This window comes from Eschrichtius robustus, chromosome 8 (genome assembly GCF_028021215.1).
Source record: "Eschrichtius robustus isolate mEscRob2 chromosome 8, mEscRob2.pri, whole genome shotgun sequence".
Lineage (NCBI taxonomy): Eukaryota > Metazoa > Chordata > Mammalia > Artiodactyla > Eschrichtiidae > Eschrichtius > Eschrichtius robustus.
The window spans coordinates 49,638,215-49,659,374 of NC_090831.1; the positions used below are offsets into that span (position 1 = coordinate 49,638,215).

Here is a 21,160-nt window from a genome sequence, read left to right on the forward strand (position 1 = left end):
GAGGGGAGAGTTTGAGATATTCGTAACGTGCATCATCCGCCCATCACAAAGTACTTCTGGAAGCACAAGCTTTGCCTGTACCATGATTGTTAATCCATCCGCTTCATGCTTAGAGTTTACTACAGAAACACTTATCACCAGAAATAGTTAGTACCTCTAGGAAAGACTGGTCACCTGAGCAATGGCAAGACCCCTGGACTATTAAAAAAAATTGGATTTGATATATTTTTTTCCCAAATACTGAGTTTTTATATAGTTGTCAGTGATTCTCTTTGATCATTAAATTGATATTTTAGATAACATATCACAATCAACCATAAATTAATTTTCTTCCATGTCAATGTAATTTTACTCATTAAGTATTCTTATGCATAGTACTAATTTCTGGGTATACAGATGCGTGAAACTGTCATGGGCCCTGGCTTCACAGAGTTTCCCTCCTAACAAAACATATTTTCTCCATTAAAGAGAAAATATTTTCTCTCTAAACAGGCATTTAGACAATTATAGTAATTTTTAAATATTATTTGACAGAGATACAAAGTATGTAAAGATATTTTGTTCTACTTTTTTCAACATTCATTGTACTTGGGAAAAATTCCCAGCAAGGCTAAATTATTTAGGGAAAAAAATATATTTACATTACAAATAAAGATATTTGAAATCTTTCAGAATATAAAAAATAATCAGCAAATCTTAACACGAAGAGGATTTTCTTGATTCTGACATTGCTGAGATAGTATTTGCTCGAGTAGATGCAATAATTTATGAATTACATAAATTCTTAGAACAGACAGAATACATCATAGCCATTAAATACAATGTATTCTTATATTTCATCACCTAATTTTAGTTTTCAATATCAGTGAACACAAGTGGTGTGTCTAAGCAATAGCAGGGAATTTATATTTTCTTCACCTGCCACACTGTTTTTAACTATCACACAAGTCAGACATGCTTGAGAGAGTCTGAATTTTAACAGTACCTTCCAGTTCACTACAATAATAAATTTTAGCAATAAAAGTAAGAATGTACAATCATAGGCATCATGTATGCATGTCGAGTATATAGAGCATACAGCATATAGTACAGAGTATAAGGGGAATTTGTGACTGTCAGAATACTGCATCCATTCCATACAAAGTTTTACTTCCTGGAATACAACTTTAAACTCAATGCACTCTTGTCAGTATCAAAATGAACGAAACACCACACATCATTAGTGTTCCTACAACAGACTGACCCTATTCCTTTCAGGGTCTACAAGTGCATACATTTAAGTTGAACATCTGCATTGACAAGGAAGGACTTCCGCAATGGCCCTGATGCTCCAAATCATGTGTTTTGGCAGCTGCCTTATGCTAGACAGAGCATGAAAGACTGCTCCATGGCCTTTACACACTCTGTGCTCTAAATAACAAGTTGGCTTTGTAGAGGCGGAGGAAAAGCGAGCAATGAAGCACTGTCACCTCCAGAGCTCATTCTAAATACATCGACTTTATTTACCCCCAAGTTCAGAAGAAGAAAAACTATTCGCATTTTGTGATTTAACTGTAATTATACTCCAGGAAATGCTGCTTTTGCTATACTCCCTCCAACCAGGGATACATAAAAAAATACTAATTCACCATTATCTTTGAAAAATACTAACTTCACCATGATCACCAAACGCACTTCTAAGGAGACAGAATATTTTTCTTGACTAACTATTCCCTTGCCTTGCCATGAAGAATGGAGTGAGGGTTAGGGAAAAGGAGAGTAGAAGCTTAGAGTAGCAAAATTATATAAACAGAGGGAGGAAAAAGGAAAGTAGGGGATGAGGAAAAGAGAATCAACATATAAGTTAAAAAAAACACCTTTAGAGATCCAACTTTAGGTGCTGGCAACACACCCCATACACCTGTTATGCAATGGAAAATGAGATTTTTCCAGTTTTTAACCACTATGGAGAGCTGAGGGAAAAGCAATTTGAAAGAGAACGGGCACAGGTAAATTTTTAGCAGGATCTGAGGTAAATGAGAATGTGTTTAGACAGAAGTAGTAAATGAGGACCATGGTGCAAGAAAATGGTTTGGGGATTCTGGGTGGAAAAAGTAATTACTAGAGTTAATTCCATTGGGAGCTTAGAAACCCCAAAGCTCTTGTTTCCATTAGAGGCACATAAAAGTATGGTGGGTTGTAAGGAGGAGACAATATACAGAAGGAATAAAAATTTGAACGGATGCACATGATGGCCTTGGTTTTCTTCATGAAAGGAAAAAAGTATGACATCAGTGAGTCAGGAATGGACTATAATCTCAATTTGAGATGTATTTCATGGGGAACAGGTTACAGAATGGACAAGATGCATACAGAAAATTGTCTATAAGGATTCAGTTGAAGTTGGAGAACATGAATAAACAATTGTGGGTTTTGCCAAATATATTCGTTAGCCCAGAAATAAGACATAGCAGATGACCGAGCACTTAAAACTCACAGGTAAGAAAAGGAAAAGGTACAAGGAAATCTGCAGTCACAGAAATACCAGTAGTTGAAACTGCAGATTGGAAAAAGGTAAGAGGACACATAAACAGAAAAGGGACTCACAGATTGGAAAAGCTGTAGAGAAATCGCTTTTGGTTTCAGTCTGGCCTGAGTTCAAGTCTAAGCTCACCTTCTAACTAGTTATCTGATCTTAGACAGATCACTTATCTTCATTTTGTGTCAGTTTCCTCATTCAGGCAAAGAAGATAATAGCACTTACCTATGGAGTTATCATAAGGATAAAGTTAAATGATTTATGTAAAGCAGCAAAATAGGAGAATACAGTACTACGACCATTAATAAAAGGAGAGGATAACAGGAGATGTCAGTGAATGCCAGTGGTCATGCTTCCCTGTCCTTCTCCACTTCTTCCTTTCCTCAGTGATGCCCAGAGATCCTGGCACAGCCCTCCCTTACAGGCAAGCTCCTCACTTCTCCTTTCTATTACATCACAACCCCTGAATTTAGCCATTGTTTCCACCAGGGCCAATAACCCTGCTTTACAGCATAATGAAACTCCCCACCGCAGTTCTTTTTTCTTATAAATTTCTATCTTGCCTTGGCTTTCAGAATTATCAACTCAAATATATATTTCTCACTACACCTAGGGCAAACTTTCTAGAATCTGCCTAATGTCCTACAATGAAAATGGACATTTTTAAGCATGGCCTGGCCCTTTCTATTACCCCCAACTTCATTCTCCAACATGCTCCCAGCATCTCCTCCCGTAGTAGATATGCTAAATCAGGTAACACGCCTAGAAGGCACCGCGTTTTTTCATGCCTCTGTGTCTTTTCGGTAGTCCTCATCGTCTTGCCTTCTTGGTAAAGTCCTTCAAGACTCATCCCAAACCCTAACATCATACCCCTCTCCTCAGAAGGGGGGACTCCTCTATGAATGTCACAGCTCTGAAACATATCTTCTCTTACAGTACTTATTACACTGAGTTTTAATCACGAATTTCCTTTGGACCCCACCAAACTATGAGAATCTTGGAAGCTTTATCTGATCGATTTCTGCATGGGTAGAACCTGCATAAAGATGGTAACAACAGCTATTAAATTGAAGGCCTACTACCATGTACCAGACACAAGTGATCTACAAAACCACCCTATGGGATATGTATCTTTCTTATCATTGCCATTCTATAGAAGAGGAAACCAAGGCATAGAGAGGTGAACTAATTTGCCCAAGGTCACAAACTTTTAAGGTTTAGAACTGGGCCATGAAGCAGGCTGCTTGAGCTATCCAAGTCTCCTAAGCACTACACTGGCCAATCAAACCCAAAAGCTTGTTGAATAGTAGGTGCTCAATAAATATGTAAAAGATGAATAAACATGTAAGCTTTAGTTGAAGAAGGCTTAGAATAAAATCAGCCTTGATATTCATCTGGCATTGGCACTGCTAGTCTGTTAACTTCTTTCAGGCAATCTCCTGATCTCTCTATGTAGATAAAGCTCCAAAACCATTCTGCACCAGAGAGCTTGCATGCATTTGAATATTTATTGAGTGCCACTTACAACTCTTCTTTCAAGTGATGCCTGAGAGAGTACAGTTAGAAAATTACATTCATTAGGAGATGGGGGAATCTCAGGAACGGGCCTGGCCAGACAGCTGCTCCAAGCTCAGTTACCAAGCCCCTTCACCAATGAAAGGACCTTGGAGAGAATGTTTGGTAACAGAACCAAGGCTAGTTTTTTTGTTTTCTTTTCTTTTCTTTTCTTTCCTGTTTATATTTCCTTCTCTCTTAATCAGCCAGCACAAAAGTTCATCTGATTTCTCTGACACCTCCCATCACTGCCACTCTACCAGTCGTAAATGAGAGGAATTGAGAAGTGTGGGCTCAGAGAGAGGCTGAGCAAAGTGTAAGGAACATGAGAACAAATTCAAGGCTGGCTCTGCAGCAGGAAGGGGTAGCAAGCTCCTTGAGGAACAAAATCTACCTCTCTACTGCATTGCTAACCTCTATTTCATTTAAGAAAAAGACACAAATTTAGCATTTCCAATTCAAATACTGTTTAGGGGATAGACAGGATAGTAGTTATTGTTGAGTCCATTTAAAGACATAGCCACTCAAAGATAACTTTAAGCCAAACTTAGCCTTGTCTATCTCAGCAAATTGGCAAGTTCAAGGTCTTTGTGACTGGCCATTTATAGACACCCGCCCTAGAGAAGAAGCTGGAGTGTTGCCAGGTCTTGCTGGCCAGCTCCCAAAAGCACCCTGTCTTGCTCTGCTGTGTGGGGCTGTAGGAGGATGGGGCCTTAGGTTGCGGGGTGAACGTGATGTCAGTCACGTGGATCCTTGCTCTTCTGCAGCATGCCTGTAAACAGAAAGTTTTCACTGCAGTTAACAGATGCTTTGGTCCTGTTCTGGGAAGCACCTGGACCTTTTAAGGTATTTTAGGTCCTGTGTATAGATGGACAGAATGGCAGTGGAAGTTTTATAGAGACCTATGTAGCGTCCTTGCCAAGGAACATTTTCTTTCCACATCCCAGTCTTTCCTGTAGTGCCTTGGAAACCAGTCTCTGCCAGGGGCAGGTTCTGACTTTCTAAACACAGAAAGAACACTTTTACCAAGACAAGCAGGCAACAGGGAGGTTCAGCCTGCAAAGGTCCGAGAGCAAATTTAGGCACAATGCCATCTTAAAGAGGCACAGTTTATAACAATGAACATATGAAAATTACCTATACGTGACTAAGAAAGTGCACTGTTTTTCACTAGCTACGGAGAAGATGGTGATAAAAGGGGAAACATTCTCTCTGGAATTCTGTTTTTAGTTTTATTTTTCCCTGGAGAAAAGAAAACGAGTTTAAAGACAAGTACAGACATGTGGTACTGTATTAGTCTGCTCTAGCTGCTATAACAAAACACCGAAGACTTGGTGGCTTAAACAAGAGACATTTATTTCTCACAGTTCTAGAGGCTGGGAACTACAAGATCGAGGTGCTGGTGAGGGCCCTCTTCCTGACTTTTAGACGGTAACCTTCTCGATGTGTCCTCACATGGCAGAGAGCAAGTGAGCTCTCTGGTGTCTCTCCTTTAAAGCACACTAATCCTATCATGGCCCCACCCTTACGACCTCACTTAACTTTAATTATATCCTTAGGAGGTACAGTCACATTGGCAGTTAGGGCTTTAACGTATGAATTTGGTGTTGGGTGCAGGGGTACACAATTCAGCCTATATTAGGTACCTTTAAAAAAAAAACTAAGCCACATGTTACATAATAGAGTAATGCTATGAGGACACTCAGGAAAGAGACAAGAATTATAAGTGTTCTATGAAAGTATTACAAAGATATTTATACAGAAGCATTATAAAGATGCACTACTCAGAAGTGTCATAGAGATATATCATGGTTGATTCGTGAGAAATTATAAATCAGGTTTCTCCTAAATTTCAATGCTATCTTAAGCAATAATTTTAGCCAAAGATACTTGTTAGTGTTCTACCTACATCCCCTCAAATCACTTTCTCCATTTTTTGTTTTTGTATGTTTCTCTCAGTGGACTTTTATTTCTAACACCCTGTATTTGTGGCTGTCTTCAGATCACTGTCCTCAGCTACTGGAGCTGTTCTGCCAACACAATGGAGAACCAGAAGTGCCTCAGAATTCATTTCTTCAGTCAGCCATTGACCGATATGTGACAGATTCATGCATATGAAAGCCCAGGTCCCTTGCTTCAGTCGGGGTACCTCTAGGGGTTAATTTATAACCTAAATTTTCCCTGTGGGATCAGGCTGAAGTTACCCTTATTTCTCTCCCCTACTTCTTTGTCCAGATTCTCCCAACCTTACCAGTCTCCCCTGGGAGCACTTCCTTAATAAACCCCTTGCACACCAATACTCAGGGTCATCTGGGGAATGCAACCTCAGACAGCACTTGAGATAACATCTATGACACTATCAAGAAGATACAATGGGGATAAACAGGAGATGTCAAATGTTAGCAGCTTTTATACTGACAACCTCCTAGCTGACTTTCCTTTAGCAATTCAAACTTAATCCCTCATTCTTTGGTTCACTGTCTCACCCAGGACTTTCTTCTTTTTTTCCCTTTCACTTTTCTCAGCCTGTCTGAGACACATGGTTTCACCTTATTTCTTACTTTTTCCTAACACTCCTGTTATCCTTAATGAACCCCAAAGCACAGTTCTCAGGATTGATGGAAATATAGTTGGGAAGGTGGGGAAGTGTCAGGCTCTGGTGTTTGATTGACTAGTAACAGAGAGACTTGAACAGCACAGGATAACTGCAATACCAGCATAAAGAGGGGATGAATCCAAGGAAACAGACAGGAGGCTGGCAGATGGCAGTGGCAAAAAGAGCTAGAGGGAGCGTGAGGGGGGAAATGAGCATCCATGCCTCCTGTTCAGGGCAGACACTATGCACTCAGGGGTGGCTCTGCCTCTTCTTTATTAGCACTGGTATGCAGGACTCAGAGGCCTGACCGCCATCTTCCGGACTTCAACTTTTGGTGAGCTGGAGACTAAATAGTTTCTGCTTGTGTTTTTCACAGAGAAGAATGTTCCTAGGAGAGAACTGGTTTTTAGTTGAGGAGGAGAGAGGATGCAGGAAAGAGGTCAGTGAATGGAGGTGGGAGAGAATCATAGGGGTGGCACTTTAAAAAATGTTAACAGAATTCCTATGAATGGAGAAGCTCACTACAACGTGTTTCAACCCAACCAATCCATGGAAGCTCCATTCAGGAAGGTAATCAAACAACTCACTCCTGTCAAATTTCCTACCAGCTCTCCTGTCACGATCTTCTTTCCCTTTCAGTGGCATTTGTCTTGAGCCATTCTGCCATCTTGAACTCTGTCTACCCTTGGTTTTCCTGGTACTTTCTTAGATGTTCTTCACCCTCTCTGGGCAATCACTCTGTCTCCTTGGATTTTTCTTCTTCTTCAGTGTTCTCATAAACACTGATATCATTAAGGCCTTTCTCATCCTATGTCTTTTCTTCTTCTGTCCCTACATTACATCTATGATTTCAAAAGCATTTTTATCAAATTACAAGGAATAACATTGATGTATTTTTCTTTTTTAAGACTAAAAATTCCATTATGACGGCAAATCCACGGGTAATCTTTACATTTCCATTGCCTGAGACCTAGAAGGTAACTAGTCATTGATTTTTGAGTAAATAAACAACATACAATCAAAAAATAATAATTCATACACTCTTCTTTTGAGAAAATGCTTTAAAATCTCATTTAAAAATCCCATAAAAGAGAAACATTATATTTGCTTCATCATGAGTGAACTATGAAAACATTTTATTTTCTGTGTTAACTAAAATAATGTTACCCAATATTTTATAAACGACATAAACCAAGCAAACTGCCTTTGCACAAGTAGAACACAGCTTTGGAAAAAGTTACATTTTTGATTCCTACTTAGCTAGGTCTGACTTACATAACTTGCAGGAACAGCTTTCCTTCCCCCTTAACAGAGAAGTCATGTCAGTACAGAAATTTACAAAATCTCTCATGCACTTATTTTCTGTGAATCCACCTGAGATACCTTAAAGGAAGGGATATTCTCAAATCTTCCACAACAGAATGAAATACAAAGGCCAGAACTATCTCTAAGAAATCTGGACCTAAAGTTCCAAAAGCTGAGAAATGTCTGATATCTGTGAGTACTTAGTCAAAGGGAAAAAAAATTCCAAGTTGTTTCATTACTCACCAAGTTAGCACTTCTAGGAATGCAGGGAACACAATCTGTGCAGTGGCCATGCCGCATTCCTAGAAGCAGGTGGTGTGTTTTCTGAATTTATCCAGTCACTGTACATAACACAGAACTGCGACTTTTTAAAGCTTGTCTTAGAACAAAGTTATTCCTAATAGGAATATATTTTCTTTCTTTTTGGTTTTCTTTTAATCATTGGATTTAATATTCTGATTTTTTTATCTGATTAATTTTCTACATGCATATCACAAATCCAACCTCCAACCCTCCACCAGTTGTCTGAGTTCTCTTTCAATACTACTCCATCAGATTCACTGCCACGAAGAAATCTCTCTCGGACCCTCTGCCCAGAAGCCTCTTGGACTGGCTGTCCTCCCTTGGTGCACACATTCATTGTGAGATGGCCCATCACACTTACGCTGGGGATTTCTTTTACTCCTTCCTGATTTGAATCGCTTCTTTCTAGATCTAACCCTTTGTTGGTTTATTCTCCTGTTATGGTGAGCATATCTTCAGTTTCTTAAGAAATAGTACATCAAGGTTAACTATTTGAGAACTTGCATGTCTAAAATGTATTCAACCTCCTATGTTAATTGATATTTTGGCTAGATACAGAATTTTACACTGGAAAGTATTCTCCTCTGAAATTTGAATGCATTTTTCTGTTGCATCCTGGATTTAAGGGTTGAAGCTATGAAGGACAAAGCATTGCTAATCTCGGAAAAGCATATAATCTGCTTATTTTCTCCAGAACCTCACAGAGTCTTCTATTTTTTTCCCAGTGGTCTAAAATGTTATGATGACCTGCTTTGGTATGAGTTTGTTTCCATCCATTGTACTGGGCCCTCTCAATCTAGAAGTAATTTCTTTAAGTACTAAGAAATTTTCTTCAATGACTTTATTGATAACTTCTCTTGCACATTCCTTATTTTCTCTTTCTTCAAAACTTATTTTTTGAGCTTCTGAGTTGCCCCCAAATTTTCTTATGTTGTCTCACTTTTTCCATCCATTTTCTCTTTTTTTCCTCTATGTCTAGGATATTTCCTTAACTTTAATTTTCAAAACTTCTTTTATGATTTTTATTCATCTCAGATTTTAAATTCAGGGAGCTGTTTTATTTTCTGTCTCTTTTAAAAATAGTATGTGATCCTGTTCCATGAATGCAATATCTCTCTGATCTTTATGAAGATCTTTTCTTTCTCTCAGCATAGGTTCTATTCCCTCCAAGCTCCTTTATTTGTTATCTTTTTTTTTTTTTTTTTTTTTGGAACGCTACTTTTTGTTTTAGAAGCTTTCCTCAGCTGTCCAGTGGTCTTGAACTCTATGTTTACATTTAAGAGGGGGCTTAAGAATGGAGGCTCTAAGACATGAGTAGGCCTTGCCAATTGGAGACCTTTGCTATAGAGAGAGTTGGTAGATTGTTTATTTGAGGAGGCCAAATAACAGTACGTTTCTTTAGACTGGTCATATTCCTCTACGAAGACTATTCCAATTGTGTTCCTGGAGGGCTGCCAGCAATCGAAAGCCTTAGGAGAAGAAGGACAAGCAGTTTTCAATCAATAGTGGGCTGGACCTGGTAAGAACTCAATCGGAAGGACTGATTATGTGCATTATCTTCCCTACTTTACATTCAGGGACATCACGTTGATAGCTTGAAATTGGGCATGATGGTGCTATTTACACCAGGGAAATCAGCAAATGCTACAAATCAAGTAGAGAGCTGGTTGTTGAACATATACCAGCACACTGCTGGTCTTAATATTTAATATTTAGTCTTTCATCTGGTTCCACTGCTTTCAGTCTAGTCCTTCAGTTCAGAGATGCTCTGTTTTGCCTACTCCAAAGAAAACATTTCAATCTTCACAGAGATATGAGCGAGGAAGTGGCAGGGTTATACCGGATGAGACAGGAGATCTTGGGATTTAATGCTTATTAAACAGACTTCCAAAGTTTTGAATCCACTCTCATAGGTACTTGATGCTTCCAATTCCTGAAGTTTTGGGGGATTCTATGCAATAAATCAGGTTATTTCTCGACTGGGGCTTCTGTGGGCTTAGGATATGGTTCTCTTGGTTATGCCAAGTCAATTACACTCACCCATGTGCTATTCATTTTCCAAAATTAAGCTGCTATTGCTTTCTGTCCCCTTTTTTATGTAGTGGTTTGTGCCTTTAAAATCCTTTTATGGTACGTTTAGGAAGATGGAGGAGCTTATGAAAATATAGGCACATAATTTATCGATCTTTATCTGACTATTTTTTTAATTAAACATTCGGAGTTTAAGTATGACAGCTTCCAATGTGACCTTATTTGGAATTAAAGATTTTGCAGGTGTAGTCAAGGTAAGATTAGGTCATACTGGATTAGAGTGGCCTCATATCCAATGACTAGTGTCCTTACAAGAGGAGAGAAATTTGGACACAGAGACACAGGGAAGAAGGTCATGTGACAGTGAAGGCAAAGAATGGAAGCCAAGGAATGCCAGCCAAGGAATGCCAAGGATTACTAGCAACCACCAGATGCGAGGAAGAGGAAACGAAGGATGCTTCCTTGGATGCTTTAGAGGGAGCATGGCTTTGCCAACACCTGGATTTTGGACTTCTAGCCTCAAGAATTGTGAGAGAATAAATTTCTGTCGTTTAAAGCCACTCAGTTTGTGGTACTTTGTTAAGGTAGCTCTAGAAAATTAAGACAACCTCCAATGGTCTGCTTCCAAGGCTTTTGCTTTGCTCTTTCCTTGGAGTGAGCTGGCAAAGAGCGAAAAGGAAGACTAGGCAATCCGCACTCATATAACCTCTCCATCATTAAGCCCTGATCCTATGGAGGATACGATGCTTAGTTCCCTTCTTCTGCTTACATCGCCCAGTTACCTCAGGTATTCAAGAATCAATGTTATAACTAGTGCAAGGACCTCAGAAATATACGTTCAAATCTACCTGCGCTTAAACACTGAAAAGCTACATGTGGCAGACATAAAATAGCAGCCTTTTGGTTTAAATATTTCACCCTTGATATTTAGAAAGTTCAATCTTAGTTGGTAGCAAAGACCAGTAATTTCAATGATTTCTTGAGCTAAGACAGCATTTTTACTATATACACTTTTTCTCAGAATCAGATATATTATGAATATTTACACAACCCTTTCAATGAGTTTTTAAATTTTTTTTACTTTTGGTCATTAGTGATGGGAGGGTACAAACTATATCATTTGTAGAAATTATTATAAAAATATTTACACAGTGATTATATCTAGAACCTAAGTTTTCTACTAAAGGAATTGAGTAAATATAGATGTGAGTGGTTAAAAGAAGAAAAAAAGAAAGAAAGTAAAAGAATAAGTTGTGATGAGGCAGGGACTTTTAAAACAAAAACAACTTATAACCCCTGTCTATGCATATGATGAAAATGACTCTCTAATTTATATTTAATTACTGAACTTATGTAATTATATGCTTACATATAGTTTTTGTCATAGTTCTTACCGTAATGGTCTTTTTGATAAGACAAAAGTAATTGTCATCTAAGTTAACATAATGAAAATATGGAGTATAAATAAAGTACAAATAGCCTCTATATAATATTCATTGTAAAAATGAATCTTAAGCAAAGGAGCTCTTAAGCATTTCTAACTAGGTACACTCAAAAATTTAAAAAAAGCTTGAAGGATGAAACAACTAAGTATCAAAAATCACAAGTATAATGTCCAATATTTTCATTTCTTTCACCAAAGTCAAAATTGCACTGCAATATTATCAGGGATCGAATAGGAGCTTTACTGAAACTGAGGACATAGTTTAAGACTAACTAGCGTGAACCACCAACTGGGCCTTGAAAATGGGTGAAGGAATAAAGTGCTAACTACAAACTATAAGATATTATTATCAAAGCGTAAAGTTTGTCATAGATAAATATTATAGCCAAACTTCCTTCATAATTTAATCAATTCACTATTCATTTTCTTATTACTCACTCAATAATCTATAAAGGCAAAAAAAAAGGCTGAATAAGTAAAATCCAAGACCTCATTATAAAAGCCACTCCTATCCAGATATTTAACCGTTTTAACATTTTTGCTTAAACTCCATTTGCAATGTATGACCTATAAAATAAATATCTGTTTAACATGATTAGGTTTTTAAGTTCTTTTTTAAAAAGAAATCTTTAAAACGAATACATTTTCAGAGAGTATTAGAAGGATAAGACATAATAAAATACAATGAAATTGCAGTGATTTATTACTCTTCTCTATCTTCAGAGAGTCTTTAAAAAAAATTTTTTTAATGAACCATACTGTAAAAGGGCTTAAAAATGTGAAAAATACACTCAAGTGGAGAAGTAAATACTTTTTAGATAATGAGAGTGTTATGTTCTTACAAAAATCTTCCAAACATGGTCTGAGAATAGAAGAGCACTCAAGTTGCCTATTCTACCCTTATTAAGGGTTATCTTTTTGGTAGAGTATTTCAAATCATTCACATAGTGGTCACTGGAATGTAACATAAGTGTTTTAAATAGTAACTAAAGAATTTTATAACTGCCAGTAGAAGCAGTTCTTCAAATAACTAGAAAATTATATTCTTGATCAAAGGGAAGAAAGGCTATTTCTCCTCTACCAGGGAGCAGTGTAACTTGGCATATTCTATGGCCTAAAACTGTACTCTAGTGATTTCCTCAATATATCTGTTTCTGTTTGCATGTGACTTTACTTTCCTGCTAAGGGTGAGTGATTCAGAAAGCCATTTTCCAAGGTATATAAGAGTTACTAGCTTCTTTCCATACTCTAGGTAACTGGTGGAAAATTGAGCTCTGTCAAAAACTAGTAAATATGTTTTACAAAATAATATCAATATATGAGTATATGGTAAAGAGATTCAATTTCTCATGAAGAAACTAGATCCTGCCTTCAAAAAGATTCACAAACATTTTGTGCAGGCAGGTAATCTATGCATACAAAGGGTTTTTAATCCTAGACTAGGCTGTGGTTAGGTAGGGGGCTGTTCCAGGTGATCAGACCATTCACTACTGGACTCCAGCTAGTAGATCTAGAATTTACTATTACCTGGAAAGGGGTCAGGAGAAAGCTCAACAGTGTGATAAAGACCCACCAGTGTGTCAGGAATCCATGGAACAGAAATGCTAGGCAGGGATATAGAAGCAGAAAGCAAGTTTTAGTATTCTCTCAGTGATAGAAATTCAACTTTAATTGGAGTGAGCATTTAAAAAAAAAAGGATTCACGTGATTGTTAAGTATATTGGGGTAATTCTCAACGTCAAAGGAATCGGAGCTTTAGGGATTGAAATCAGGGACTCTACACTAGTGCTCTCTTTCTCTTTTTTCCTCTCCCCCCACACACTCATTTCTGATTTTATTTTCCTCTCTCCATCTGTTGTCAGACCCACTCCGTATGATGGAGAAGAGCTGCAATCAGGCCCAAGCCTGGACTGTATCTAGAGATACCCTTTGAAACCCACGGAAAACTACTCTTCCACCACAATTTCAAAGAATTAAGGGTTATAACTCTGATTATCCTGACATGCATCTCATGCTCACCCTTTGAAACTAATTTGTATTTAGGGGCATAGAGTACTGTGATGGACCGATATGTCAAAAATAGTGGAGAGATTTTTAGATATCTTGAAAGTCAGCCTCTCCATAACTACATGGACTCAGGAGTAGCTCCCTAAAGAAAAGGACTTACCCTTAGCTGAAAAGGGAAATGGGACCACGACTACCACATCCCCGTCTACTGGATGGGCAAAAGGAAAAGACAGTGTATTTGAGATTATCCAGATGTCCAAGCCGTTCTTTAAAAATACTAGGAACCGACACACTTTCTGGTTGGTGATCTGAAAGTGCTATTGTAATAGGGAAGAACAAATATGACTCCATATTAGGTCTGTTTCTTTTACTTTAACCTTTGTATCCTATTGCTTTTGTTACCAGTTAGGAATGTTGAGATTTCCCTGGTGCTCCAGTGGTAAAGAATCTGCCCTCCAATGCGGGGGACGCGGGTTTGATCCCTGGTTGGGGAACTAAGATCCCACATGCCACGAGGCAACTAGGCCCGCACACCGCAACTACGGAGCCTGCACGCCTCAACTAGAGAGCCCACGTGCCGCAAACTACAAAACCCATGCACTCTGGAGCCTGTGCACCACAACTGGAGAGAACCCCGCACGCCACAGCTAGAGAGAAGCCTGCACACCGCAATGAAGAGCCCACACACCACAACGAAAGATCCCACATGTCGCAACTAAGACCCGACACAGCCAAAAAATAATAATTAATTAACTAATTAATTTAAAAAACAAAAGAACGTTGCCTATAGCCTGAAGTATACAGGATAGCCCATTCTCAAGGCTTTGACCTTTAAGGGTATAACACTTTTCCATTCACAGAGAGATAAAAAGCTGCAGAACAGAGAATAACACTTGTCTTGTTGGAGGTTTATAGGAACATCAGTGACCTGACTTACATGGACAGCTGTAAGAACAAAGGATCCCTACACCAAGAAGTTTGCAACAACCAACCACGCCCCTCCCTCACCTTGCCTTTAAAATGTTTTGCTGAAACAGCTTCAGGGAGTTCAGGGTTTTTTTGAGCACAAGCCACCCGACTCCTTGCATGGCCATTCTCTACTCCAAACTCTGACGTTTTCAATTTGTTTGGCCTCACTGTACATCAGGCACAGGAACTTGCGTTCAGTCACACTATTATGATAACTACTCAAGTAAGAATTGCTTGGAAATTCTTAAGAAAGGTGGGTTGCTTTTCTACCACTACAAATTAGAGTAGAAACTTAATATCAGATGTGCTGCTGCTAGGATAGGACCTTCAAAGATGCCCTGCATCCATGTTTAATAAAGAATTAGTCTCTGTCTTGTAAACCATAGAAATCACAATTCTCAGATCATTATATCAGAAGAATGCTTCTGATTTCTTGTAATCTGTATTTTTATCTAGTATCATGCAGTGCACTGTGAAAGGCCTTATTTAGACTACTTGTGAACTTAATATATGTTAATTAATAAAACTGAATGGTTTTTAACATGTTCAAAAAAAAAAGATGCACCTTAGTCCCACCTGCCAGTTCCTGTTGGCTAATCCTAGGACTAGTCCACACGTAGTAGTTCTTTCTTACCACATCCTAGCCCTCATTCGTCTGTCACCTGCTAAGTCGTGGGTCCCTTGAACAGACAGAAGGTACATTCACATTTGTGTCTCCAACAGTGGGTTTCACCATAGGGATGGGTTCCCAGGAGATGTCTGCCAAACACAATAAATCATCAGATGCTCTATTCTAGGTAGAAGTTTCCAAGAGGTAAAGAAAGAGAAGTCATTGTAAATTGGCTCTTAATTAAATGTTTTAAAAAATGAATGAAAACCAAAAGAGTAAGCTAGTTTTGACTGAGAAAAACATTATACAGACAGACGTTACAGATAAAATGTTATGTATCTTCTTCAAACTTTTTCATTATATATTAGGACAAAAATATAGAAAGAAAAAAATTAATTCAAATTAGCATAACTGGAAAGAATTGCCATTTTTCGTACATTTTTAGTACCCTGTTTCATTACTTTAAAGTTTCAAGTAAATTGTAAAAGATAAAGATATTATCTTGAAACTTAGTCATGTATTTTTCAAAATAAGATCAATATACTTACTTATATCCTAAAAATTCTTACTTAAAATTATTAAATATAGGTATTTTTCAAATTGTATAAACACCTTATCAGATTTGAATTCAGGTTTTATTCATCCATACCTACTAGGTGCTGCCAACTTTTCTAGGTCCTGGGAATAATGCAGTGAGCAAAAGGGATAAAGTCTCTGTTCACATGAACTTACATTTCAAAAGACACGGATACAGAGTTCATGTTGTGAATTGTTTACTACAAGCCTCCTGTCACTATTCTAAGGGCTTCAGAGGTATTAACTTGCTTATTCTCTACAATAGCCCTACAGGGCGGGTCATATTATTTTCTCCATTTTACAGTTTAGAAAACTGAATGGAAAGTTTAACTTGTAAAAAGGTCTTAAACAACCAGTAGCAGAGTTGAAATATAAACCAGGTTATTCTGGCTCAAAATGTGTCTTCTGAACCACTCTGCAATACTGCATCTCACCATAAACAAATATAAGAAATATATGTTCTTAACATTATCTTTATACACCTAGACGATAACTAGTCAATGACTTGCTCATAAAAAATAACAGGACTTATTTCTTCAAAAGTATTTGTCACCTGTAGAATTTCAGTCCCCAGTGTCTCACCTCTCCTGCCTGATGTCTCCTTTACCAATCTCAACTCCAGGCCTTAACAAACAACCTTACTCCTTCCTTCTCTGCTTCAGTTGTGACAATAAGCACTGCGACGTGCACTGGGGACACCCTCTTTTCGGAAGAAAGGAATTTACTTCCAGAGTTGTTGAGCATGCTGCCAACAGAGTTCAGCAATCAGCCCATCCAGGAACTCTCTCAGCTAGAGAGAAAGGGAGCCACCTTGCCCAAGGTCCAGCCCCTTCCCAGGGTGGCCTGTACCCTATGCCTGATCCATGCGGGGGTAAAATGCAGGTCGACTCTGAAAGATCATCCCAGTCTCAGAGCTCCTCCCACATCAGGCTGAGGTCACAGTTGAGACTGCACCTCCATCCAACCTTCTCTCACCGCCCACTCTTGGTTTCCCCCTTCCCTTCCATATGTGTCCCTCTGAAAAGCACTCTCTAATAAACTCCCTGAATGCTAATCTCTCTTAGAGTCTGCTTCTCAGGGAACCCAGCCTGCAATACTCCCCACTATTAATCCCAACGTTTCAAATTTCCATTGGGACAGAAACCTTACAGATGATATAAAATATGTCAGATTATGGATCAGTGTCACGGAGAACACAATAGAAACAAGCTTCATTTATGGCCTTTATTTATGAAGCATAAATGGGATGTCACTCTATCAAATGATAAACAGAAGCAAAGGGTCACTTTGTGTTCATTCTTTTATTCTACAAAGTGCTCTCCTATATTTCATTGCAGTACTGCATTCGTACTCTTTTTTTCCTTGTAAAATGGATTCTAGTTATCCTAGTTACTTTAATTTTTATGGTCCTGATTTCCACATCTCTAAATCATTTTGGTCCCTCTAAACCACTCTAAAGTATAGTTTTTGGCACAAGAGTTGTCCTCCCTGAATTTTTTTTTTCTTTTCATTATCCCCAAGAGATGAACAAGACAGCATACCAATTATACATATCAATTTGCATTGCTGTAAGGGAAAATGTTCATGTTGATTTATGAGATACTTTAAATATTTATTTTGGATAAATGTTTTTAATATTTACTACATCCTGTATTCATAAGTATAATACTTTTATGATAGTTGTTTGGGTTACGCTTCCATAGAAAATACTGCCATTTTAACCTGAAACTAAATGAGCATTATTCACAGGGTGTTTCTCAGTCTTTCAAAGAGATCAAAATACCTCATTTCTTTTTTGTTTTTTTCTAATTTTCAAAATAGCACTAAATAAAAATGACCATGATATCATAGTGGAAGAAATTAGCATTGTACAAAATATTTACAATTTAAACTAAAAGAATGTATTTATTGGTTGAGAGGCAGTATCACAACCAACACGGAGATTTTCTTTATGGACTTTTCCAGTCCCAGTCCTGACGCTTTTTGTCTCTGCTGCCTTAGGCACATCATCTAACTTTTAAGCTTCAACTTCTCCTCTGTAACATCAGCAATCTATTTTGTCTAACTTTAGAGTTTTTATGAGATATCAAATAATATGTTACAAAACATAAAAATCAGACAATACTGTATAAACACATGCACTAATAATAATTCCACTGAAAAAGAGAATGAAGGGTCACACAGTAGTTGTGTTATACAAAACCAAACCACCCAGTTGCCTAAGTGAACTTTAAAACTGCATCTAGAAGTTATTTGACATGTCGATCATATCTTAATGCCCTGGGGGCTGTGCTTACTGATGCTCAGGTCAGTCTCCTTCTAAGTCTTCTGTGTTTTAGTTTCATTGCCTCGACATTTTTGCTTATATGACCACAAATCGGGAAATCGCACAATTTCTCTAGGTCAGCACATTTTGCCATTTCACTGATGCAGTGCACTCAGCGATGCATTAACTTCTCTAATTCTTATTTCTTTCCTGAGCTCTAAAGTTGATATTGTACCTTTCAACTGGGGCTGGTTAAAGAAATCATGGAAGAATCATAACATGGAACACTATATAGCCATTAAAAAGTAGGAGGAAGTTTTATTTGTCGTATGTGGAACAATTTCCAAGACATATATATATTTTTAATTCAAGAGTCTATTCGGTATAAAATAAATCCAATGTGTCTGTGGAAATATATATGTTTCACAATAAATACATACTAAGTTATGTATATTATTATAAGTTGTATATATTTCACATATATACTATACATTGGATTCATGTGTGTATATATACATTATACACACATATGTCTATAAATACACACATACATTTTTCCCTGAAATTACCATGGATTTTCTTAAAGAAAGGAAATTTGGTATTTGCAGTTATATGAAAAGTTTTATTTTGGCATACACAATCAATAAAAATATAAGAATCAGCTTCTCCTAATATCTGCCTAATATTATAACTTTTATTATTAAGAACCTAAGGTTATCATTTTGTTTATTCCAGTATAAATATTTATTTCTATTTTGTAGGAAAATCAAACAAGAAGCAAACAAGTTGGGAATATTATTATATCTTACTTTGTTTTAAGCAACAAGTCATGGTGTGTATTTATGCTTCTTGATTGGAATATTCTTAATATAGATGTCTTCAAAAATCTATATTTTTGTTTCATGTTTATATGAGATTTATTTACTTATTTAAAATTTATTTTCCAATTTAGAACAGACACTAAGTATGAAAATGCATACATTTAAAGATGCCAAGATATGTTACTTAACAAATATTTTTCTTCTTTTTTAGTGTAAAAATTATGGGGGAAAGAATTATTTATTTTCTCTTGGATTAATTTGAACCACCTTAAGACATAAGGTTGGCACCTATAAAAATAACTTCAAGATAAATATTTGCATTCCACTGTTCCATAGGGGCATCCTCAGGAGATGCGACATTTGGCTTCTGGCTCTCAAACCAACATGTGATAAACGTGACTTTTAAAATTAGCCTGTATTGCTGATTGTTATTTCTTCTGGGTAAAAGCACGGACAAATTAAGGAAATCTGAAGGAGATATTCCAATGCAAAAACTTACGATAACACTTAAGAATACAAATCAGGGATCTTTTTAGAATGTAAGGTTTCTTTATTTCATCACATCTTTATTTTTCTTGCTATATTCTTTGACTTTTTTACTTTGAGGACATAAAATGGAGCTAGGAAGCTAGCCTCACATTCTAGAAAATATGAGTTAATGAACATCGACAGATTTAAGAATTTAGGAAACCTGTGTTCAATTGCCTTTCCTCTCCAGAAATGAATATTCTCAAAGCGCTTTAACGTCTCTCTTCCCAGCTAGAGCATGAACTTTATGAGGGCAGACACCAAGTCCATCTCATTCTACTTTTAGACAGAAGCACTTAGTAAAATGACTGGCACATAACACAAATTCAATAAATAGTTTCTGAAAGGATGAATGAATCAATGCATGAATGGACGGCGTAATAACATACAGTAAGGTGTAACCTTTTCTTTTTGAAGAAAAAGAAGTTTGCTTTGATGGAAACAATCTAACCAGGAATCTTGAAACCTGGGATCAGTTTCTTCTCTGCGCCTATTCTGACTAACTTACTTTCAATACTTGTGTTTCATAAGAAAATAAATAACCTAAAAGGGGACAGATGATTGTATATAATTTTGAAGTCCTTTCCAGTTTTTAGATAAAACCTAGGTGAAATTACGATCTGTTTGAAAAAACAAAATGCAATAAATGGGAGGCTACAGTCTTGCTTTGACTATTTATGTTCATTTGTTAATGAACTACCATGTGATCTGTAATGTAAGGAACTCTCATCAGAACTTCTGTCTTATAACTTTAATGAAGATGAATATTAAATCCTGAACATAAATTGGTTAATTTTACATGGTTTTCTCATTCACCCCCTACAAATATCTAGGATTTCTCCATCCCTCAAACAGAAATAACTATACCAATAAGCTATTCTACAACCACTTCCTTCTGTATGTTTCCCTCCGCTTCCTGCCCCTCCACCAGTTTAACTGCCTCTACCTGAATTTCCTTAGGGCATCATGTACAGTCCCAGGATTTACAACCTAAAAGGGAACCTCCCCTTTCTCACTTCAATTTATGTTTAAGTCACAAGTGGAAAGAAAACAAGCAAGTTGGAGAGGCAGAAGAGGAACAATTAAATGCTACACAGATCCTTCATTTGAGCCTCCACAGCCCCTACTGTGCCTCAGCCTGCGTTATTGCACTCTACTGGGAAGTTACCTCCAGCTGAAACTTCCTTTCCTTCTGTTACTATGCTTAACGGAGATTTGAATAATTAAAACGGAGCAGGAGGAGAAAAAGTAGTGAGTTACTGGAACTGTTGTCCTCAGATGGCAGAGGCACTGGGGCTGGGTAAGGTCCTTCCCTACTGCCATTGTCCTAAAGAGGAGATCACTCTCCTTGCTAATAATACCCACGACTGCGTTTCTGGAAGGGCTTATTGCCTCTGGAGTTCTCTTTACTCCAAGTGCTACTGACAACTCAATACTGTTCTATGTAACATATTTCAAGGAAAGACAACGCAGCTCCCATTTTAAACCTATGCTGGCAATTCTAGGTAATTCAGGGCAGCTTTCAAACTTTTTAGACCACGTCCACAGATAACAAACAGATTTCACTTCGGAGCCATTAGATAGGCTCATGTCATATATCCGAAAACAAGGTTTCACAAAACAGTACTTACT

The 21,160-nt window shown here is 37.4% G+C and overlaps 1 protein-coding gene across 2 annotated transcripts in view; it reads right to left on the reverse strand.

The window, feature by feature from the left end:
• SEMA3E (semaphorin 3E) overlaps positions 1-21,160 on the reverse strand; it is a 260,934-nt gene that overhangs the window by 138,031 nt on the left and 101,743 nt on the right. The window lies entirely within an intron of this gene.